The 20,904-nt window shown below is 40.6% G+C and overlaps 1 long non-coding RNA gene across 1 annotated transcript; it reads right to left on the reverse strand.

Annotated features, from left to right (window-relative positions):
• Positions 1 to 2,137, reverse strand: LOC121853958. Its single transcript, XR_006086430.1, has 3 exons — positions 1,259 to 2,137; positions 601 to 713; positions 1 to 39 (listed from the first exon to the last, which is right to left on the reverse strand). It is a non-coding gene; the product is annotated as an uncharacterized LOC121853958 (long non-coding RNA).
• Positions 2,138 to 20,904: the final 18,767 nt, after the last annotated feature.

Here is a 20,904-nt window from a genome sequence, read left to right on the forward strand (position 1 = left end):
GTGGGCTGGCCCTCATCACCCTCTTCATCCACTTCATATCTAGTAACAGATTTTTTTAACCATCAAGTCAAACATTCTATCTGAATAAACTATGAAATAAAATGTATACTATACAGTACATGACAATAAATAAATACAGTCAAAATAAGTTAAAAAATTAAATAAATTATGTATAAATATTTCACAATAAAAATAAAACCCACTTACACATTACTCTACTTCTACTAGCCAGAGAAAATTAATAAAACTAACATTAAATACACTTCCTACGTGTGTTTCTCAAGAGCAGCAGTAAGTGTGTACAGGACTCTTCAAAAATTAAGTAAACTCTTAACACATAAGGACAATTATGGGAGTGAAGGAAACTGGAATAAAGCTCCATCTCTTAGTTGTGTTTCCTTTACTGCCATCTGTCCACTAAGAACACTGTACAGTAGCCAAAACAACTATCTGTGCAGGTGGGGGTCGATATGCTCCGAAATTTTACGTGTGACTAGTGACAGCCCTCATATACCAAAGTTATCGTCCATGGTAAGTATGTACAGATAGTTGTTTTAGCTACTGTGCACAAAGTCAACTTAAATATGTATGAACACTTACAACACAGAGTGGAACTGGTCAGGGTCCTTATTAACAAGACGAGATTTATTCTTAACAAGACCATAAGGAGTCACTCCCAGGCAATGAATCTGTGACACCATCCTGTCCCCCACCTGAAACATCTCTCGGTATCACTTTGATGTCCTCAAGACTTCTTTCATAACAAAATTATTATTAGTCTTACATACAAAATCTTCACACAATGAACAAATTTACTGAAACCGTGTGTGTGTGTGTGTGTGTGTGTGTGTGTGTGTGTGAGTGTGTGTGTGTGTGTGTGTGTGTGTACCGCCAAATATTAAAGTGCTCCATAAGGATTAATATTACAAATGAGTCTCAATTGTGGTAATGTTCACTATCATAACTACACAAGTCTCAGTACAGGTGTAGTGATGTTATTAAAAGCAAACTCTTATCTCTGAGTTATGTATTAAAGTGTAAAATACTTCCTCATAATACTATACAAGCAAAAAACTTATTAGCCTACTTATGAAAGCATTCTAATGAGGTCTGGCAGCCTTATCTCCTGATATAGACAAATGTACAATCTGTCAACTCAAGAAGCACAAAGCAATTAATAAATGCCTTGAGTCATCTCGTGCTATCTGAAAACTATCTAACTTCTATAACTGGCTCCAAATAAGGACTGTAGACAAACCTTAATAATAGACTGAGCTCTGTTGACTGCGTGTCCCACTACACAGGTGATGCCCTTGTTTAACCCATCTGTTAGTAGCCAGGCGTTGGTCGACTTCACAGCCTGAGAATGAGTATCGTAAAATCAATAATTAAAGCTCACATATGGTGTTGTCACAATATTTGCTGACAGTTTCTTCTATGCTTAACTGTTACTCCAAAGAAGTTGGTGCCGATAGTTACCTGTACTGACAGTTTCTCTCACTTGAGGCTGTAACCTCCAGTGGGGCAACGATCCATTAACTCCCAGATGTATACTGTACATATAACCAAGTATTGTAAAGCCCTTTGAAGTGCTTAGAAATTTATATTAAGATGCCCTTTACTCTTCAGTAGTATAAACTGTGCAATTGTAGACATTCTAATCTTTCCTAGAAGTAAGGTGTCCAAGTGCCTGACCCTTATAAAATGACAGAAATATATGTTAATATATCTATACCCCTGTTTGTGGACTGTGGCAGTTATGTGTCCTCTGACCTCGGTAAACAAAATCTTGTGAGGCCTAGAGCAAGGTATATTTGAGATAACTTTCATCTTATATGATCTAATTATGACAAGAACACAAATGTACAGTTTTGGTTTGTTTGCTCTCAGAACCCCATATAATAAGACCAGTTAAAAGAATCGTGATTTTTCTGCGCACATATTGGACCAAAGTAATAAAGTGATCTAGAATTAAAGGTGAGATGATTCAGTAGTTTTTAAGAAAGAAGATACACATTAAAAACATCTCCCACTACGATGAACAAAAACAAATGACATCACTCACATATGAACATCATCCTGTTAATATTATCATTATACTGTACAACTATGTACTCTACAGTACAAGTACACACAGTACTTGTTCATATTCTCAGTTTACACGCACAGTATACCATGTGAATCTTTAATCTCCACATACAATACACTCATAGTGGTTCATATTCTTTTTTTTTATCAAACTCTTAAGTGGGGCAAATTTATATCCCTCCCCCTACAGGAATTGCCTAGCTTATGCTACAGGTAGTCAAGGGGCGACTTAATTGAAGTTTATAAACAACTCAGAGGGCATTACTCAGTCGAGGGTTCATACTTGGAGCTGGGGGACGTGCCCCACTAGCCTAGCGGGGCGGGTGGTCACAGCTTATGGTTGAAGAAGCCACAAGTTCGGAAATTGTCAAGGCAAACTTTTTCTGAGTTTGTAAACTCTTGGCACACTCTGCCAGAGAGTGTGACAGCACCGAGAGTGAGCTCCTTCAAGACCAGGCTTGACCAACACTGCGCAGGTGCAGATACATTCTGGAGCCAGTTCTTGCCCAGTACTTGCCAATGACGACTTACAGCCTGTCTGGCATTGATGATCTGTTTGGTGGGGTTCTTGGCCAGCCAGATATTTGCCTCAGCCCAGCTAGCCATTCACCTCAGCCAGCCAGCCGTTCACTTCAGCTAGTCAGCCGTAAACCTCAAGCCAGCCTCAGAAAGCCAAACAATCTAAAATAAATAACAAACCCTTCCCCGCATCCACACACCCTACCTCCAACCACACACCCTTCCTCCCATCCACACACCCTACCTCCAACCACACACCCTTCCTCCCATCCACACACCCTTCCTCCCATCCACACACCCTTCCTCCCATCTACACACCCTCCACCCACCCCCCTCCCTCCCCATCCCCACTCTCCTCCCACCCACCCCCCTCCTCCCATCCACCCCCTCCCTCCCATCCACCCCTCCCATCCTCCCCTCTCCCTCCCACCCACCTCCTCTTAACACACACCTACACTCCACCACCCCCTCCTCCCATCCACACCCTTCCTCCCATCTACACACCCTAGAAAGAAAAATAAATTAATATTTGATGATTTTTATAATCTTCATGAGCAAAGAGCGAGTCATCAGTCGAACATTAACTCACGTCTCACGGCCTAAAACCCCAAATAATAATAATAATAATAATAATAATAATAATAATAATAATATAATAATAATATTTATAATAATAATAATAGTAATAATAATAGTAATAATAATAAAAATAGTAATGGAAGTATTACGCTTATGCTAACCGTGTAAGCCAACTGCTTGTTTGGTTGTGGACTAGTTTAGTGACGTAAGAGCGGATCGTTGACGAAGCTTCGAAACTCATGACTCTTTCGTTAATAATTATCAGATTTATTTTAGCTAATGGTGGATAGAAGTGATTTAAGAAAATTAATGAGATTATAGATGACGGACCAATCGTGTATGGTGTTCTTTCCGCCGTCCAGTCGATTATTTTCATATGAATCAGTAAAGCGAACCAATGAATTAAGGAATCGAAGCACCTCGGGTTCGCCACTCGCCAGTGATCATTAGAGGTACGGCAGTGGTGGAGGCAACACGTGTGTGTGGTCATACAGTATTTGATCGCTATTTCCATGTTTTACGTTTGCTGTTTGTGGATTACCTCGTGTTTGTGGCGTCGTGAGGACTTCCAGGACTCTACGTTGTGGTTATTAGCAGTTGAGTGAAGGTAAGGTGATAAGTTGTGTTGTTGTACTGTGGGGTCCAGGGAGGAGGAGGCGGTAGTGTAGCTCTCCGCCGTGTGTACAGGAGTTGTGGATGCCGTGGCTCGGACAGAAAATACTGCTATTAAGATGGCTATTAACCTAAGCTAGTATGTGGATAGACAGATAATACTGCTATTAAGATGGCTATTAACCAAAGTTAGCATGTGGATATATGAATAAAATCCTAGAATTAGTATCGGTACATTGTTGTTGCAGTGCGGGGTACGTATCCACCTGTACTGGGACCTTGATTTTGTATGAATTTATTGAGTAAAAATCATACATACATACATGAGGGTTATCGGCCTGGTTATGTCATGATAAACACCTTGTTCAGTTGAAGTTTTTGTTAGGGTAAGAGTGGTAGGTATCGTCACCGGGGCCCTTATGCTGCTATTGCTGAAGTAAATTATGTAATGGGATCACTAACCAACATTTCCAAAATAATTATTTGCCCTTGATAGTGTAAATACCTAGCACGTCACTTGGACCAATTCAATTTCAATTGTTTATTCCTTGATAGAGGAAGCGGGATCCTAGTGCTGTCACTAGGTACCCCTGTACAATGACACCAGAAGCATCTGGCAAGTGTCACAAGTATATACAGCATAAATATTATAAAGGGGCTTACTAAAGCCTAAGGAAGGAAGGAAGGATATTCCTTTAACACATAATCAATGTTATTTACATAATATCTGGCCAGTATGGGGAGGATCATCGTGTCTCCGTCAGGGGGTCGGGGAGTGGAGGTCCAGCAGGCGTCACGGAAGCGTTGTGTGTGGGGACATCTTAGGAGGTAGTGGATAAGGGTGCGGCTGTCGGGTCTTCTGCATAATGCACAAGAGCGTTGCTCAGGGGATGCGGGGATACCAATCTCCCAAGCAAAGTCATACCCAATGATGATACGGGCAGCAATCACGTCCCTTTTCCGCGACCCTTTCCCATAGACATACGAGAGGTCAGGAAGCTTACGGAGGACATCGTACCAGGTGGGCGGGGAGTCCAGGGGGATGGCTGCTTCCCGAGCTTCTCTGTTTGCGGCGAATTTGGGTCCTAAGCTGTAAAAGTGTTCGAGGAACAACGTAGTCAGGTGTGGCCTTGATGCAGCCAGTCTTGGCAAGGCCATCTGCTGCCTCATTCCCCAAGATACCGACATGACTGGGTATCCATAGGAATGTCACAGGACGGCCTGCATCCTGAAGTGTGGATGTTAACCCTCGTATTCGGAGGATGAGGTCCTTATTTTCCCCTGATCCAAATGCGATCCCGTCGAGAGCAGACCTGGAATCGCAGCAGACAAGCAAGGGGCAGAAACCATCTGCTTCTTCCCCAGCAAGGAGGGCTAATAGTTCCGCCTGAGTGGAGGATGTCCGTCAGAAACTCTGAGAGACAGTTTGATAGGCTCAGAGGCATCAGCACGGGAGATGTAGACACCAGCCCCGGCCCGACCTGTAGCGGAGTCAACAGAACCATCAGTGTAGAGGACGACCCTACCTGGGTACCAGTGGGCGATCCTGGAGAAGTGGTATTTGCAGAGAATAACAGGGTTCACGTGGGATTTCGGGAGCGGTCCACCGAGGGCAATCACTTCAGGTTGAAAATCCAGCCAGGGAGAAAGAGACGAACCAACAGCAGGGGTTCACTTGGATCTTGGGTTGTATTTCGTAACGTGCGTATTTCTCTCCCACAAGTCCAGGGTTCGAATCGCCTCTGGTTTAAATGTATGTTTGACGTAACACGATTTCCGGTTTTCGCCTGCACCAACATTGGATAAACTAACCACCCAGATGGCTTGTGTCCCGATATCAGGTGTTCTTATATATGGTAAACAAATATACTGAGCCTTTGGATACGCCCCCTGGTAACTACGCCACTAACAACCACGCCACTAGCAACTACGCGTGTATTATCATTTTATATTTCGTCTTTCATCCAGAGGTTTGCCACTGAGGGAATTAGTATGACTGAACATTCATAAATAGTAAATGAGGAACTCTAATGTAGGTTATTATTACACGGGGACGAAGCCATAATGTGGGGTGAAATGAAACCTAACCTAACCTCACCCCTGTAAATCAAACCAAGTGTGTGTGCGTAGTGATGGTGAATTGTCTTATAATAAATGGGGATCATTCAGCAGCATCAATCATCATTATTCATCATCATCATCATCTATCATCACACACACCACACATTACCACACACACACCACACATTGCCACCCCTGAGCCCTCTCCCCCGCCCGCCTTGACTACCAGCTGTGTCAGTTGGTACAAATTAGTGGTTATTTCGGTTCGTTTACGCCATTTTGTAGATTTTCTTATAAAAATAAATATATCGTAATATACCAAATAAAAATCTTTGTTTGGCAAAAACAATAAATTCTGATAATCTACATAACATTACGTGTAATTTATTCAGAATGTATTCATCATGCAGAACCTCTACCTATGGGGATATGTCAACCTGTCGTTTGTATCATGAGTTCTGAGTGGCTGGGCACCACAAACGAAGCGCTGAATCAGGAGTCGAGCTTGGAGCTACATTTCTCTGACCCATCTGTGATTTTTGTTGATCAGCTGAATAAAAAACGTCTCCCATTATTTCCTGCAGACGCAACTCTGTTTTTCTGTTAGTGAGCATTTACATGTAATTTCCGGTCCTTATCACTACAAGAGCGTCGGTTAGATAGAAGTTTCGATCGGGTGGTTCAGTGTCTGGGAGTCGAGCTCTCAGTTGTCACTTGAACAATATTCATGAAACATAATTTGTTAACACTTATATCATGAATTGGCGCCTTCATATAGGTGAAAATGCCCGACTTAGAAAAATAAAATAAGCGAGTGTGGAGGCACGGATGGTGGGCAGCCTCCAGCAGCTCGAGGCAAACGTCAGAGATGATGATGGGTAATGTAAACTGTTGTACACTGAAGAGGAAAAATAAAAGATAACTGTATTATATACTGATGGAAAAAAGAACAAAATATTGGTATCGAGGGAAAGGTGTTTGTTGATCAAGTAACCCAAATTAAGGAGCACATTTCAGTATTAGTAGTATGGATAGATCTACGTAGTATTAGTTAAGGGCTGCAAATTGGTGCCATCTTTTACTGTAATAATACAAGACTAATACCATATGTTGGAGGTTGATAAACTTTATATAGGAGCAACTTTTCTAGACTATTACAAATTCTAAATTGCAATTTAAAATATGTATGCCCTTTTTGACCCGATCTAATGTTGACACTGGTGTATATACTATTCAACACAGTATGATGGCTCACTGGCAAGGTACCTGTTGTGGATGATGGAGGCCTCGGGTTCGACTGCCAGATGGATTGAAGTCGTGTTGAACTGGACGAGGCAGAGAAAGGATTTTGAATGGTTCGTAAGTAAAATTTATGTTTTACCAGTGATGTTGGGGCTGGTGCAATGGAATTACTCTACTATAGAGAAAGAAGCTGTGGCTCTGCTTATGGCACTGGAAAAGTTTAACATATATCTTGGCAACACCTACCAGAGAATTGTAGTTTACAGTGACCATAATATATTACAGTTCAGAAGTCGAATGAAAAACACGAATCAGAGACTTAATAGATGGTGATTAACTCTGCAGGGAAGGACTTGGTATGTTGTGTAGGAGTGAGGGAAGGACTTGGTATGTTGTGTAGGAGTGAGGGAAGGACTTGGTATGTTGTGTAGGAGTAAGGGAAGGACTTGGTATGTTGTGTAGGAGTGAGGGAAGGACTTGTTATGTTGTGTAGGAGTGAGGGAACTACTTGGTATGTTGTGTAGGAGTGAGGGAAGGACTTCTAGTTTTGTGTAGGAGTGAGGGAAGGAATTGGAGTGTTGTGTAGGAGTGAGTGATGGACTTGGTATGTTGTGTAGGAGTGAGGGATGGACTTAGTATGTTGTGTAGGAGTGAGGGAAGGACTTGTAGTCTTGTGTAGAAGTGAAGGAAGGATTTGTAGTATTGTGTAGGAGTGAGGAAAAGACTTGCAGTATTGTGTAGGAGTGAGGGAAGTACTTGTAGTATTGTGTAGAAGTGAGGGAAGGACTTGCAGTGTGGTGTAGGAGTAAGAGAAGGACTTGTAGTATTGTGTAGGGATGAGGGAAGGACTTGGTATCTTGTGTAGGAGTGAGGGATGGACTTGTAGTATTGTGTAAGAGTGAGGGAAGGACTTGTAGTATTGTGTAGGCATGAGGGATGGACTTGGTATGTTGTGTAGGAGTGAGGGAAGGACTTGTAGTATTGTGTAGGGGTGAGGGAAGGACTTGGTATCTTGTGTAGGCGTGAGGGATGGACTTGTAGTATTGTGTAGGAGTGAGGGAAGGACTATCTTGTGTAGGAGTGAGGGATGGACTTGGTATGTTGTGTAGGAGTGAGGGAAGGACTTGTAGTATTGTGTAGGAGTGAGGGGACTTGGTATGTTGACTTGGTATGTTGTGTAGGAGTGAGGGATGGACTGGTATGTTGTGTAGGAGTGAGGGATGGACTTGGTATCTTGTGTAGGAGTGAAGGATGGACTTGTATGTTGTGTAAGAGTGAGGGATGGACTTGGTATGTTGTATAGGAGTGAGGGAAGGACTTGGTATGTTGTGTAGGAGTGAGGGATGGCCTTGCAATATTGTCTAGGAGTAAGGGAAGGACTTGATATGTTGTGCAGGAGTGAGGGAAGGACTTGGTATGTTGTGTAGGAGTGAGGGATGGACTTGATATGTTGTGTGGGGTGGGGGAAGGACTTGTAGTATTGGCTGTAGAGTGAAGGGGGAAGGACTTGAGTATCTTAATGGGAGTGACGGATGGACTTGGTATGTTGTGTAGGGTGAGGATGGACTTGTTATGTTGTAAAGGGTGAAGGATGGACATGGTATGTTGTAAGAGTGAGGGAAGGACTTGGTATCTTGTGTAGGAGTGAAGGATGGACTTGGTATGTTGTGTAGGAGTGAGGGAAGGACTTGTAGTATTGTGTAGAAGTGAGGGAAGGACTTGGTATCTTGTGTAGGAGTGACGGATGGACTTGGTATGTTGTGTAGGAGTGAGGGATGGACTTGGTATGTTGTAAAGGAGTGAAGGATGGACATGGTATGTTGTGTAGGAGTGAGGGAAGGACATGGTATGTTGTGTAGGAGTGAGGGATGGACATGGTATGTTGTGTAGGAGTGAGGGAAGGACTTGGTATGTTGTGTAGGAGTGAGGGATTGACTTGGTATGTTGTGTAGGAGTGAGGATGGACTTGGTATGTTGTGTAGGGGTGAGGGATGGACTTGGTACATGTTTGTGGCAGAAGTGAGGGGATTGACTTGGTATGTTGTGTAGGAGTGAGGTTGACTTGGTATGTTATTAATAGGAGTGAGGATGGACTTGGTATGTTATTGTAGGGTGGCGGATGGACTTGGTATGTTGTGTAGGAGTGGGGATGGACTTGGTATGTTGTGTGGGGAATTGAGGGATGGGCTTGGTATGTTGTGTTAGGGTGAGGATGGACTTGGTATGTTGTGAAGGATGGGACATGGTATGTTGTTAGGGAATTGAAGGATGGACTTGGTATTTTGTGTAGGAGTGGGGATGGACTTAGTATGTTGTGTAGGGTGAGGGGATGGACTTGGTATGTTGTGTAGGGTGAGGGATGGACTTGGTATGTTGTAAGGTGAAGGATGGACGCCGGATGGTATGTTGTGTAGGCGTGAGGGATGGACTTGGTATGTTGTGTAGGAGTGAGGGATGGACTTGGTATCTTGTGTAGGAGTGAGGGATGGACTTGGTATGTTGTGTAGGAGTGAGGGATGGACTTGGTATGTTGTATAGGAGTGAGGGATGGACTTGGTATGTTGTGTAGGAGTGAGGGATGGACTTGGTATGTTGTTTAGGAGTGAGGGATGGACGTGGTATGTTATGTGGGAGTGAGGGATGGACTTGGTATGTTGTGTGGGAGTGAGAGAATTTCGTAGCAAATGCTCTATCTCATTCACCAGACTGAAAATAAAACACAAGTGTTTTATCTTTGGGGAAGGAGTTTTATAAGGCACTGAATATATTTGGTTGAGAGGTAATTACACTGCTTCTTCAGTAGGTAGGACTATATTTTATATATGTTCCTGTATATAAACATTGTCTAGTATGTTATATATATTAATTTATAATAAGTATGTAATAAGCAAATCAGCTTAACGTTGTGCATTTGTTAGGTAAAATAGTATGGTAATTGGCGGCATGGTATCCACAGTGCACGGAGGAAGACGAGCCTGGCTGGTGATAGTGTGTGGTACAAGTGTGGTACAATTGGTCTGGACTCAGGATATATTTATATGGAGGTAAGTGGTGTACACTTTTGTACTTTTCTAGTGTATGGTGAGGCTGAGGTTCGGGTTTGGGTTAATTTAGGCTGTGATCATCTGTACTGTACTTAAATTGTTAATTTACATGACCTTTGTTTGTGGTCTCTTAACTTTATAATGCTAAGTTATGCATTTCATGATTCATCTTCAACATGATATCTATATTTTGAGTTAATCTGAAGGTTATTATTGAGAATCTGGTGGAGATAATATAAGAGTCATTATAGTGTTTACCCTGCTTGTTGTTGTGACCACTCGTGTGACTTGACTAGTGGTAAATTCTTGATAAAGAGGAGTGCTGGCATAACAGTATGAAGAAAGAGTGATTTTAATTCTTGTCGCCCTGCAATATATACAAAAAAACTATTTTTGGTTAATAAAATTTTAATTTCACAGGTATTAACAGAAAATACTGCTCCAGGGAGGATGAGGACCATAACTTGGTGTACAGATGACGAGGCAACATCAAGATGGACAAGAGAAACGATCAAGAGTACAGTAAAGGATGAACATTCTCTAAATAACTCAGTCTACCAAACATGACAGGAAGTTGTATTGTATATATGTAAGTGTTGGTTAAATACGTCCACATAAATACTAAAACAGATTATAACAGTGTGTTGAAATCTTATATACTGACGACTGTAGAGATACTGTAGCACTGTAGGAGTGATGAAAGAACAAGCAATATTATGTAAGAGTGAGGGAAGGACATGCGGTGATGTGGAGGAGTGAGGAAAGGTTATGTTGTGTTGTGTAGGAGTGAGGGAAGGACTTGCAGGGTTGTGTAGAAATGAGGGAAGGACTTCTAGTATTGTGTAGGAGTGAAGGAAGGACTTGCAGTGTTGTATAGAAATGAAGGAAGGACTTGCACTCTTGTGTAGGAGTGAAAGATGGACTTGCAGGGTTGTGTAGGAGTGAGGGAAGGACTTGCAGGGTTGTGTAGGAGTGAGGGAAGGACTTGCAGGGTTGTGTAGGATTTAAGGAAGGACATGCAGGGTTGTGTAGGAGTGAGGGACGGACTTGCAGGGTTGTGTAGGAGTGAGGGAAGGACTTGTAGTGTCGTATATGAGTGAGGGAAGGACTTATATTGGAGTGACCATATAGACTTGTGGCGTTGCGAAGCTTATAACTTCTAATACACTGTTGTAATCTCTTATGTGGATTTGTAACTAGACAGTTAGGAAGTATTTTGTTCAACTTAATTATTTTGGACTTCAGTTTCATCTTCCTTTGCAAAACAAAATATTATATTCTTCCTGGCAGTGAAATACAAGATGTTAATTTAAGATTTTACTGTAAAATTAAGTAATTATTACAGCTTTACTACTTACTTGTAACCAATGAGAATTTCCTGTGGGCAAACTTTTGAAATTGTAAAAAAAAAAAGATTTTATTTGTTGTAAATGTTCTGAGGCAGTATGTCCCCCCTAGGGGCTATGTGAGGCCCCCAGGGCTTATATGCTGCCGTCACGGACTGTTTGGCTAATTAGGGCTGTGTGATGATCATAGGTGGTTGTGTAATGGATTTAAGGACTATGTAAGGTTGTCAGGGGTAGTCTGATCCAACCAGAGGCTGTTTGTGGCTATATTGTGAATATCAACTTGGAGATGTGTGAGGCTCTTAGAGAGCTACTGTACTTGTGACTGAGGGGGTTAATTGATGCTCCTAATGTCTGTGTACAGAAAAAGATGAATGTATCCTATATATAAGTCAGTCTACCCGACATGACAGGAAGTTGTATTGTGTATAATATTTACTGTTGGTTCGACATGTCTTTATAAATGCTAAAATAGATTATAACGGTGTATTGAAAGTTCATCTACTGATTACTGTAGGACTGGGGGAAGGGCATGCAGTATTGTGTAGTATTGAGGGAAGGACTTCAGTATTGTGTAGGAATGAGGGAAGGACTTGTAGTGTTGTGTAGGACCTAGGGAAGGACATGTAGTGATGTTCGAAAATTAGGGAAAGATAAGCTGACCACCTAATGAATGAGAGGAGGACTTACTGATCTGCCAATAAGTGAGAGGAGGACTTACTGACCTACTAAGGAGTGAGAGGAGGACTTACTGACCTACTAAGGAGTGAGAGGAGGACTTACTGACCTACTAAGGAGTGATGGGAGGATTTGCAGTGATTTATAGGAGTGAGGGAAGGACATGCAATGTTGTGTAGGATAAGGGAAGGACTTGCTGTGTGTGGGAGTGAGGGTAGGATGCAATGTGTTGTGTAGGATTGAGGGAATGACTTACTGTGTTTTGTAGGAGTGAAGGAAAGACATGCAGCGTTGTGTAGTATGAGGGAAGGACTCACTGTGATGTGTACAGGTGAGGGAAGGACTCACTGTGATGTGTTGGTGTGTTGGAAGGACTCACTGTGATGTGTATGAGTGAGGGAAGGACTCACTGTGATGTGTAGGGGTGAGGGAAGGACTCACTGTGATGTGTAGGAGTGAGGGAAGGACTCATTGTGATGTGTAGGAGTGAGGGAAGGACTCACTGTGATGTGTATGAGTGAGGGAAGGACTCACTGTGATGTGTAAGTGAGTGAGGGAAGACTCACTGATGGGGTGAGTGAGGAAGGACTCATCAGATGTGTATGAGTGAGGGAAGGACTCACTGTGATGTGTGTAAGTGAGTGAGGGAAGGACTCATCAGATGTATGAGGAGGGAAGGACTCATCAGATGTGTGGGTAAGGAGTGAGGGAAGACTCACTGTGATGTGTAAGTGAGTGAGGGAAGGACTCACTGTGATGTGTAGGAGTGAGGGAAGGACTCACTGTGATGTGTAGGAGTGAGGGAAGGACTCACTGTGATGTGTAGGGGTGAGGGAAGGACTCACTGTGATGTGTAGAGGTGAGGGAAGGACTCGCTGTGATGTGTTGGTGTGTTGGAAGGACTCACTGTGATGTGTATGAGTGAGGGACGGACTCATTGTGATGTGTAGGAGTGAGGGAAGGACTCACTGTGATGTGTAGGAGTGAGGGATGGACTCGCTGTGAGGTGTAGGGGTGAGGGAAGGACTTGCTGTGATGTGTAGGAGTGAGGGAAGGACTCGCTGTGATGTGTAGGTGTGAGGGAGGAACTCACTGTGATGTGTAGGAGTGTGGGAAGGACTCACTGTGATGTGTAGGAGTGTGGAAAGGACTCACTATGATGTGTAGGAGTGAGGCAAGGACTCGCTGTGATGTGTAGTATGAGGGAAGGACTCCCTGTGAGGTGTAGGAGTGAGGGATTGACTCGCTGTGAGGTGTAGGAGTGAGGGAAGGACTGACTGTGAGGTGTCAAGTGAAGGGCTTCTGTCTCACCAATGTGGCAGACTACTGGTGATGACGTCATTGCTCTTGTGGTCTGTTCAATCATTGACGCAGACTTCTAGTGGTGACGTCACTGCTGTGGTCCACCAATGGAATGCCTAAAGTGATTTCAGCTCACTTAAAAACTTAAAATGCAGAGAACTTGTGACATATTGTTACAAGCAAGTTGTAATGATTTAATAAGAACTGAAAATTACAGTAAATTCTTGAACTAGCTTCTTTTAATCCAGTGCCAGCAGGAGTAAAATAGTTCGTTATACAAGTGGAAATAAAACTGAAGTACAAAATAAGTCAATAATGTCATAACATTGTTGAAGTTACGATATTTTGTACAGTAGTTTCATCTTCATTTGTATAACACAATGTTTTACTCTCGCTGGCACAGCACTGAAAAATAAAAGATGCCAGTTTAAGAATTTACCTTAATTATCAGTTATTTATTTATTACGTGTCCACAACTTACTTTGTAACCAATGAATTTTTTCTCTTGACAAACTTTTGTAATTGTATTTTGTTTTTCAAATGTGACACACATTAAAAATTAATTACAAGGCAGTGTATCTTCAAGGGGATAAGTGATGTTTGTGGCAACTTGGGGATGTGTGAGGCTCTTAAGAGCTATCTGTCTCTCTGGGGAGGCTGATTGATTCTCCTCTAAGATCTACATGATGCTTCTAGGGGGCTTATAAGTAGCTAGTTGTGTACAGCTAGTAAGGGCTATGTGAAGACACTAAAGGCTGTGTGTCACTGCAAGGGACAGTGATGCTGCCAAGGGCTGGGTGCCGAGGTTTGTCTGAGCCCCCTAATATAGAGATAGGCGAGACACGTCGACCAAGGTACACTGGTAGCCCTTATGGGACCCTGTGTACACAAGTTGTAGTACCATAAGGGCAACCTAACCTAGCAGTAACCTGGTGTCAATCATTACAATAAATATTTGTAGAGTAACTTAATGTGTCGTATAAATGAAAAAAAATACTTCTTTTTCTTTGTTTATAACAATCCTAATAAATAAGTTGAAAACAAAAGGGTTAAAAAGGCAAAAATGATAAGAGCCAATTATTATACTTAACCGAAAAGTAGAAAATCTGCGTCACCGAAAAGTAGATACTTAGGATCTTTTGAGAATCCGAATTTACGATCTTTTTAATTGTTGTAAGCTCGAACTTAAGAGAAAAAAATTAACATAAAAGTAGATATTCAAGAGAAATAAAATAACTTACGATTTTTCTAATTCTCAAAAGATCGTATGTATCAACTTTTCGGGAAAGTAGATTATCGACTTTTGGGAAAATATTACCGTATTTTCTGAATTAGATTATCATAGAAAACGGGAAATTTGTATCAAGACATGGGAAATATCTACTTTCCGTGAAAGTTGGTTATCTACTTATCATAGAAAACGGGAAATTTTTATCATAGAAAATGGGACATATCTACTTTCCGGGAAAGTAGATTATCTACTTTTCTGGAAAGTAGATTATCGACTTTTCGGGGAAGTAGATTATCGAATTTGGGGTAAAATATTACCTACTTTTAAGAAGTAGATTATCATAGAAAACGGGAAATTTGTATCACAAAAAATGGGAAATATCTACTTTCCGGGAAAGTTGGTTATCTCTTTCGACTACTTTTCGGAAAGTAGATTATCGACTTTCGGGAAGTAGAGTACGATTTTTAATTTCTAGATTATCATGAAAACGAAATTTGTATCATAGAAATGAATATCTACTTTCCGGGAAAGTTGATTTCTTTCGAAAAAGTGAATTTTTACTTTTCGATGATTATCGACTTTCTGATCATTATCAGTACTGAAATATTATAGTACGCAGGTAAAGGTATCTTAAAACGGGAAATTTGTATCATAGAAAATGGAAAATATCTACTTTCCGGGAAAGTTGGTTATCTACTTTCCCGAAAAGTAGATTTTTTTTCTACTTTTCGGGAAAGTAGATTATCGACTTTTCTGGGAAGTAAATTATCGAATTTTGGGGAAATATTACCTAATTTTCCGAAGTAGATTATCATAGAAAACGGGAAATTTGTATCATAGAAAATGGGAAATATCTACTTTCCGGGAAAGTTGGTTATCTACTTTCCCGAAAAGTAGATTTTTTCTACTTTTCGGGAAAGTAGATTATCGACTTTTCTGGGAAGTAAATTATCGAATTTTGGGGAAATATTACCTAATTTTGCGAAGTAGATTATCATAGAAAACGGGAAATTTGTATCATAGAAAATGGGAAATATCTACTTTCCGGGAAAGTTGGTTATCTACTTTCCCGAAAAGTAGATTTTTTTCTACTTTTCGGGAAAGTAGATTATCAACTTTTCTGGGAAGTAGATTATCGTCTTTTTGGGAAATATTACCTAATTTTGCGAAGTAGATTATCATGGAAAACGGGAAATTTGTATCATAGAAAATGGGAAATATCTACTTTCCGGGAAAGTTGGTTATCTACTTTCCCGAAAAGTAGATTTTTTTCTACTTTTCGGGAAAGTAGATTATCGACTTTTCTGGGAAGTAAATTATCGAATTTTGGGGAAATATTACCTAATTTTGCGAAGTAGATTATCATAGAAAACGGGAAATTTGTATCATAGAAAATGGGAAATATCTACTTCCGGGAAAGTTGGTTATCTACTTTCTCGAAAAGTAGATTTTTTTCTACTTTTCGGGAAAGTAGATTATCGACTTTTCTGGGGAGTAAATTATCGAATTTTGGGGAAATATTACCTACTTTTAAGAAGTATATTATCATAGAAAACGGGAAATTTGTATCACAGAAAATGGGAAATATCTACTTTCCGGGAAAGTTGGTTATCTACTTTCTCGAAAAGTAGATTATCTACTTTTCGGGAAGTAGATTATCGACTTTTCGGGGAAGTAGATTATCGACTTTTTGGTAAAATATTACCTACTTTTAAGAAGTAGATTATCATTGAAAACGGGAAATTTGTATCACAGAAAATGGGAAATATCTACTTTCCGGGAAAGTTGGTTATCTACTTTCCCGAAAAGTAGATTTTTTTTCTACTTTTCGGGAAAGTAGATTATCGACTTTTCTGGGAAGTAAATTATCAAATTTTGGGGAAATATTACCTAATTTTGCGAAGTAGATTATCATAGAAAACGGGAAATTTGTATCATAGAAAATGGGAAATATCTACTTTCCGGGAAAGTTGGTTATCTACTTTCCCGAAAAGTAGATTTTTTTCTACTTTTCGGGAAAGTAGATTATCGACTTTTCTGGGAAGTAAATTATCGACTTTTGGGGAAATATTACTTAATTTTGCGAAGTAGATTATCATAGAAAACGGGAAATTTGTATCATAGAAAATGGGAAATATCTACTTTCCGGGAAAGTTGGTTATCTACTTTCCCGAAAAGTAGATTTTTCTACTTTTCGGTAAAGTAGATTATCGACTCTTCGGGGAAGTAGAATATCGATTTTTTTTGAAATATTACTTAATTTTGCGAAGTAGATTATCATAGAAAACGGGAAATATCTACTTTCCCGAAAAGTAGATTATCTACTTTTTCAGGGAAGAAGTTTTCTATGATAAAGTGAACAACCAACTTTCGAGTAGATATTTCCCGTTTTTTATGATACAAATTTCCCGTTTTCTATGATAATCTACTTCGCAAAATTAGGTAATATTTCCCCCAAAATTCGAAAATCTACTTCCCGAAAAGTCGATAATCTACTTTCCCGAAAAGTAGAAAATCTGTCTACTTTTCAGGAAAGTAGATAACCAACTTTCCCGGAAAGTAGATATTTCCCGTTTTTTATGATACAAATTTCCCTTTTTCTATGATAAGTAGATAACCAACTTTCCCGGAAAGTAGATATTTCCAATCCCTGTGATACAAATTTTCACAATTCCTGAAATGATAATATTTCCCAAAATTCGATAATTTACTCCCAGAAAAAGTCGATAATCTACTCTGAAGAGTGAAAAAAATCTAGGGAAATTAGATGGCCGGAAAGTAGATATTTCCCATTTTCTGTGATACAAATTTCCCGTTTTCTATGATAATCTGCTTCGGAAAATTAGGTAATATTTCCCAAAAAGTCGATAATCTACTTCCCCAAAAAGTTGATAATCTACTTTCCCGAAAGTAGATAATCTACTTTTCGGGAAAGTAGATAACCAACTTTCCCGGAAAGTAGATATTTCCCATTTTCTATGATAAAAATTTCCCGTTTTCTATGATAATCTACTTCAGAAAATTAGGTAATATTTCCCCAAAATTCGATAATTTACGTCCCCAAAAATTCGATAATCTACTTTCCTGAAAAGTAGATAATCTACTTTTCGGGAAAGTAGATAACCAACTTTCCCGGAAAGTAGATATTTCCCATTTTTTGTGATACAAATTTCCCGTTTTCTATGATAATCTACTTCGCAAAATTAGGTAATATTTCCCCCAAAATTCGATAATTTACTTCCCAGAAAAGTCGATAATCTACTTTCCCGAAAAGTAGAAAAAAATCTACTTTTCGGGAAAGTAGATAACCAACTTTCCCGGAAAGTAGATATTTCCCATTTTTTATGATACAAATTTCCCGTTTTCTATGATAATCTACTCCGCAAAATTAAGTAATATTTCCCCAAAATTCGATAATTTACTTCCCAGAAAAGTCGATAATCTACTTTCCCGAAAAGTAGAAAAAAAATCTACTTTTCGGGAAAGTAGATAACCAACTTTCCCGGAAAGTAGATATTTCCCATTTTCTATGATACAAATTTCCCGTTTTCTATGATAATCTACTCCGCAAAATTAAGTAATATTTCCCCAAAAGTCGATAATCTACTTTCCCGAAACGTAGATACTTTCGATCTTTCGAGAATCCGAATTTACGCTCCTTTTAATTGTCGTAAGTTGGAACTTAAGAGAAAAAAAATAACTTACGATTTTTCTAATTCTCAGAAGATCGTAAGTATCTACTTTTCGGTGACGTAGATTTTCTACTTTTCGGGAAAGTATAAAAATTGGCTCTTATCATTTTTGCCTTTAGAACCCTTTTGTTTTCAACTTTTTTGTTAGGATTATTATAAAGAAAGAAAAAAGTTTTTTTTTTTCATTTATTCGACACATTAAGTTACTCTACAAATATTTATTGTAATGATTGACACCAGGTTACTGCTAGGTTAGGTTGCCCTTATGGTACTACAACTTGTGTACACAGGGTCCCATAAGGGCTACCAGTGTACCTTGGTCGACGTGTCTCGCCTATCTCTATAGTAGGGGGCTCAGACAAGCCTCGGCACCCAGCCCTTGGCAGCATCACTGTCCCTAGCAGTGACACACAGCCTTTAGTGTCATGACATAGCCCTTACTAGCTGTACACAACTAGCTACTTATAAGCCCCCTAGAAGCATCATGTAGATCTTAGAGGAGAATCAATCAGCCTCCCCAGAGACACAGATAGCTCTTAAGAGCCTCACACATCCCCAAGTTGCCACAAACATCAATTATCCCCTTGAAGATACACTGCCTTGTAATTAATTTTTAATGTGTGTCACATTTGAAAAACAAAATACAATTACAAAAGTTTGTCAAGAGAAAAAATTCATTGGTTACAAAGTAAGTTGTGGACACGTAATAAATAAATAACTGATAATTAAGGTAAATTCTTAAACTGGCATCTTTTATTTTTCAGTGCTGTGCCAGCGAGAGTAAAACATTGTGTTATACAAATGAAGATGAAACTACTGTACAAAATATCGTAACTTCAACAATGTTATGACATTATTGACTTATTTTGTACTTCAGTTTTATTTCCACTTGTATAACGAACTATTTTACTGCTGCTGGCACTGGATTAAAAGAAGCTAGTTCAAGAATTTACTGTAATTTTCAGTTCTTATTAAATCATTACAACTTGCTTGTAACATTATGTCACCAGTTCTCTGCATTTTAAGTGAGCTGAAATCACTTTAGGCATTCCATTGGTGGACCACAGCAGTGACGTCACCACTAGTAGTCTGCGTCAATGGTTGAACAGACCACAAGAGCAATGACGTCATCACCAGTAGTCTGCCACATTGGTGAAACAGAAGCCCTTCACTTGACACCTCACAGTCAGTCCTTCCCTCACTCCTACACCTCACGGTGAGACCTTCCCTCACTCCTACACCTCACAGTGAGTCCGTCCCTCACCCCTACACCTCACAGGGAGTCCTCCCCTCACTCCAACACCTCAGTGAGTCCTTCCCTCACTCCTACACCTCAGTGACTCCTTCCCTCACTCCTAAGCATCAACGTGACTCCTTACCACACTCTTACACATCGCAGTGAGTCCTTCCCTCTCTCCTGCACATCACAGTGAGTCCTTCCCTCACTCCTACACATCACAGTGAGTCCTTCCCTCACTTCTACACATCACAGCGAGTCCTTCCCACACTCCTACACATCACAGCGAGTCCTTCCCACACTCCTACACATCACAGTGAGTCCTTCCCTCACCCCTACATATCACAGTGAGCCCTTCCCTCACTCCTACACATCACAGTGAGTCCTTCCCTCACCCCTACATATCACAGTGAGTCCTTCCCACACTCCTACACATCACAATGAGTCCTTCCCTCATACTACACAACATTGCATGTCCTTCCCTCACTCCCACACACATCTGAGTGGAGTCCTTCCCTCACTCCTTACACATCACAGTGGTCCTTCCCTCACTCCTTACACATCACAGTGAGTCCTTCCCTCACTCATACACATCACAGTGAGTCCTTCCCTCACTCCTACACATCACAATGAGTCCTTCCCTCACTCCTACACATCACAGTGAGTCCTTCCCTCACCCCTACACATCACAGTGAGTCCTTCCCTCACTCATACACATCACAGTGAGTCCTTCCAACACACCAACACATCACAGTGAGTCCTTCCCTCACCTGTACACATCACAGTGAGTCCTTCCCTCATACTACACAACGCTGCATGTCTTTCCTTCACTCCTACAAAACACAGTAAGTCATTCCCTCAATCCTACACAACACATTGCATCCTACCCTCACTCCCACACACAGCAAGTCCTTCCCTTATCCTACACAACATTGCATGTCCTTCCCTCACTCCTATAAATCACTGCAAATCCTCCCATCACTCCTTAGTAAGTCAGTAAGTCCTCCTCTCACTCCTTAGTAGGTCAGTAAGTCCTCCTCTCACTCCTTAGTAGGTCAGTAAGTCCTCCTCTCACTTATTGGCAGATCAGTAAGTCCTCCTCTCATTCATTAGGTGGTCAGCTTATCTTTCCCTAATTTTCGAACATCACTACATGTCCTTCCCTAGGTCCTACACAACACTACAAGTCCTTCCCTCATTCCTACACAATACTGAAGTCCTTCCCTCAATACTACACAATACTGCATGCCCTTCCCCCAGTCCTACAGTAATC

The sequence above is a fragment of the Homarus americanus genome, unplaced genomic scaffold (genome assembly GCF_018991925.1).
Source record: "Homarus americanus isolate GMGI-L3 unplaced genomic scaffold, GMGI_Hamer_2.0 scaffold53689, whole genome shotgun sequence".
Classification (NCBI taxonomy): Eukaryota; Metazoa; Arthropoda; class Malacostraca; order Decapoda; family Nephropidae; genus Homarus; species Homarus americanus.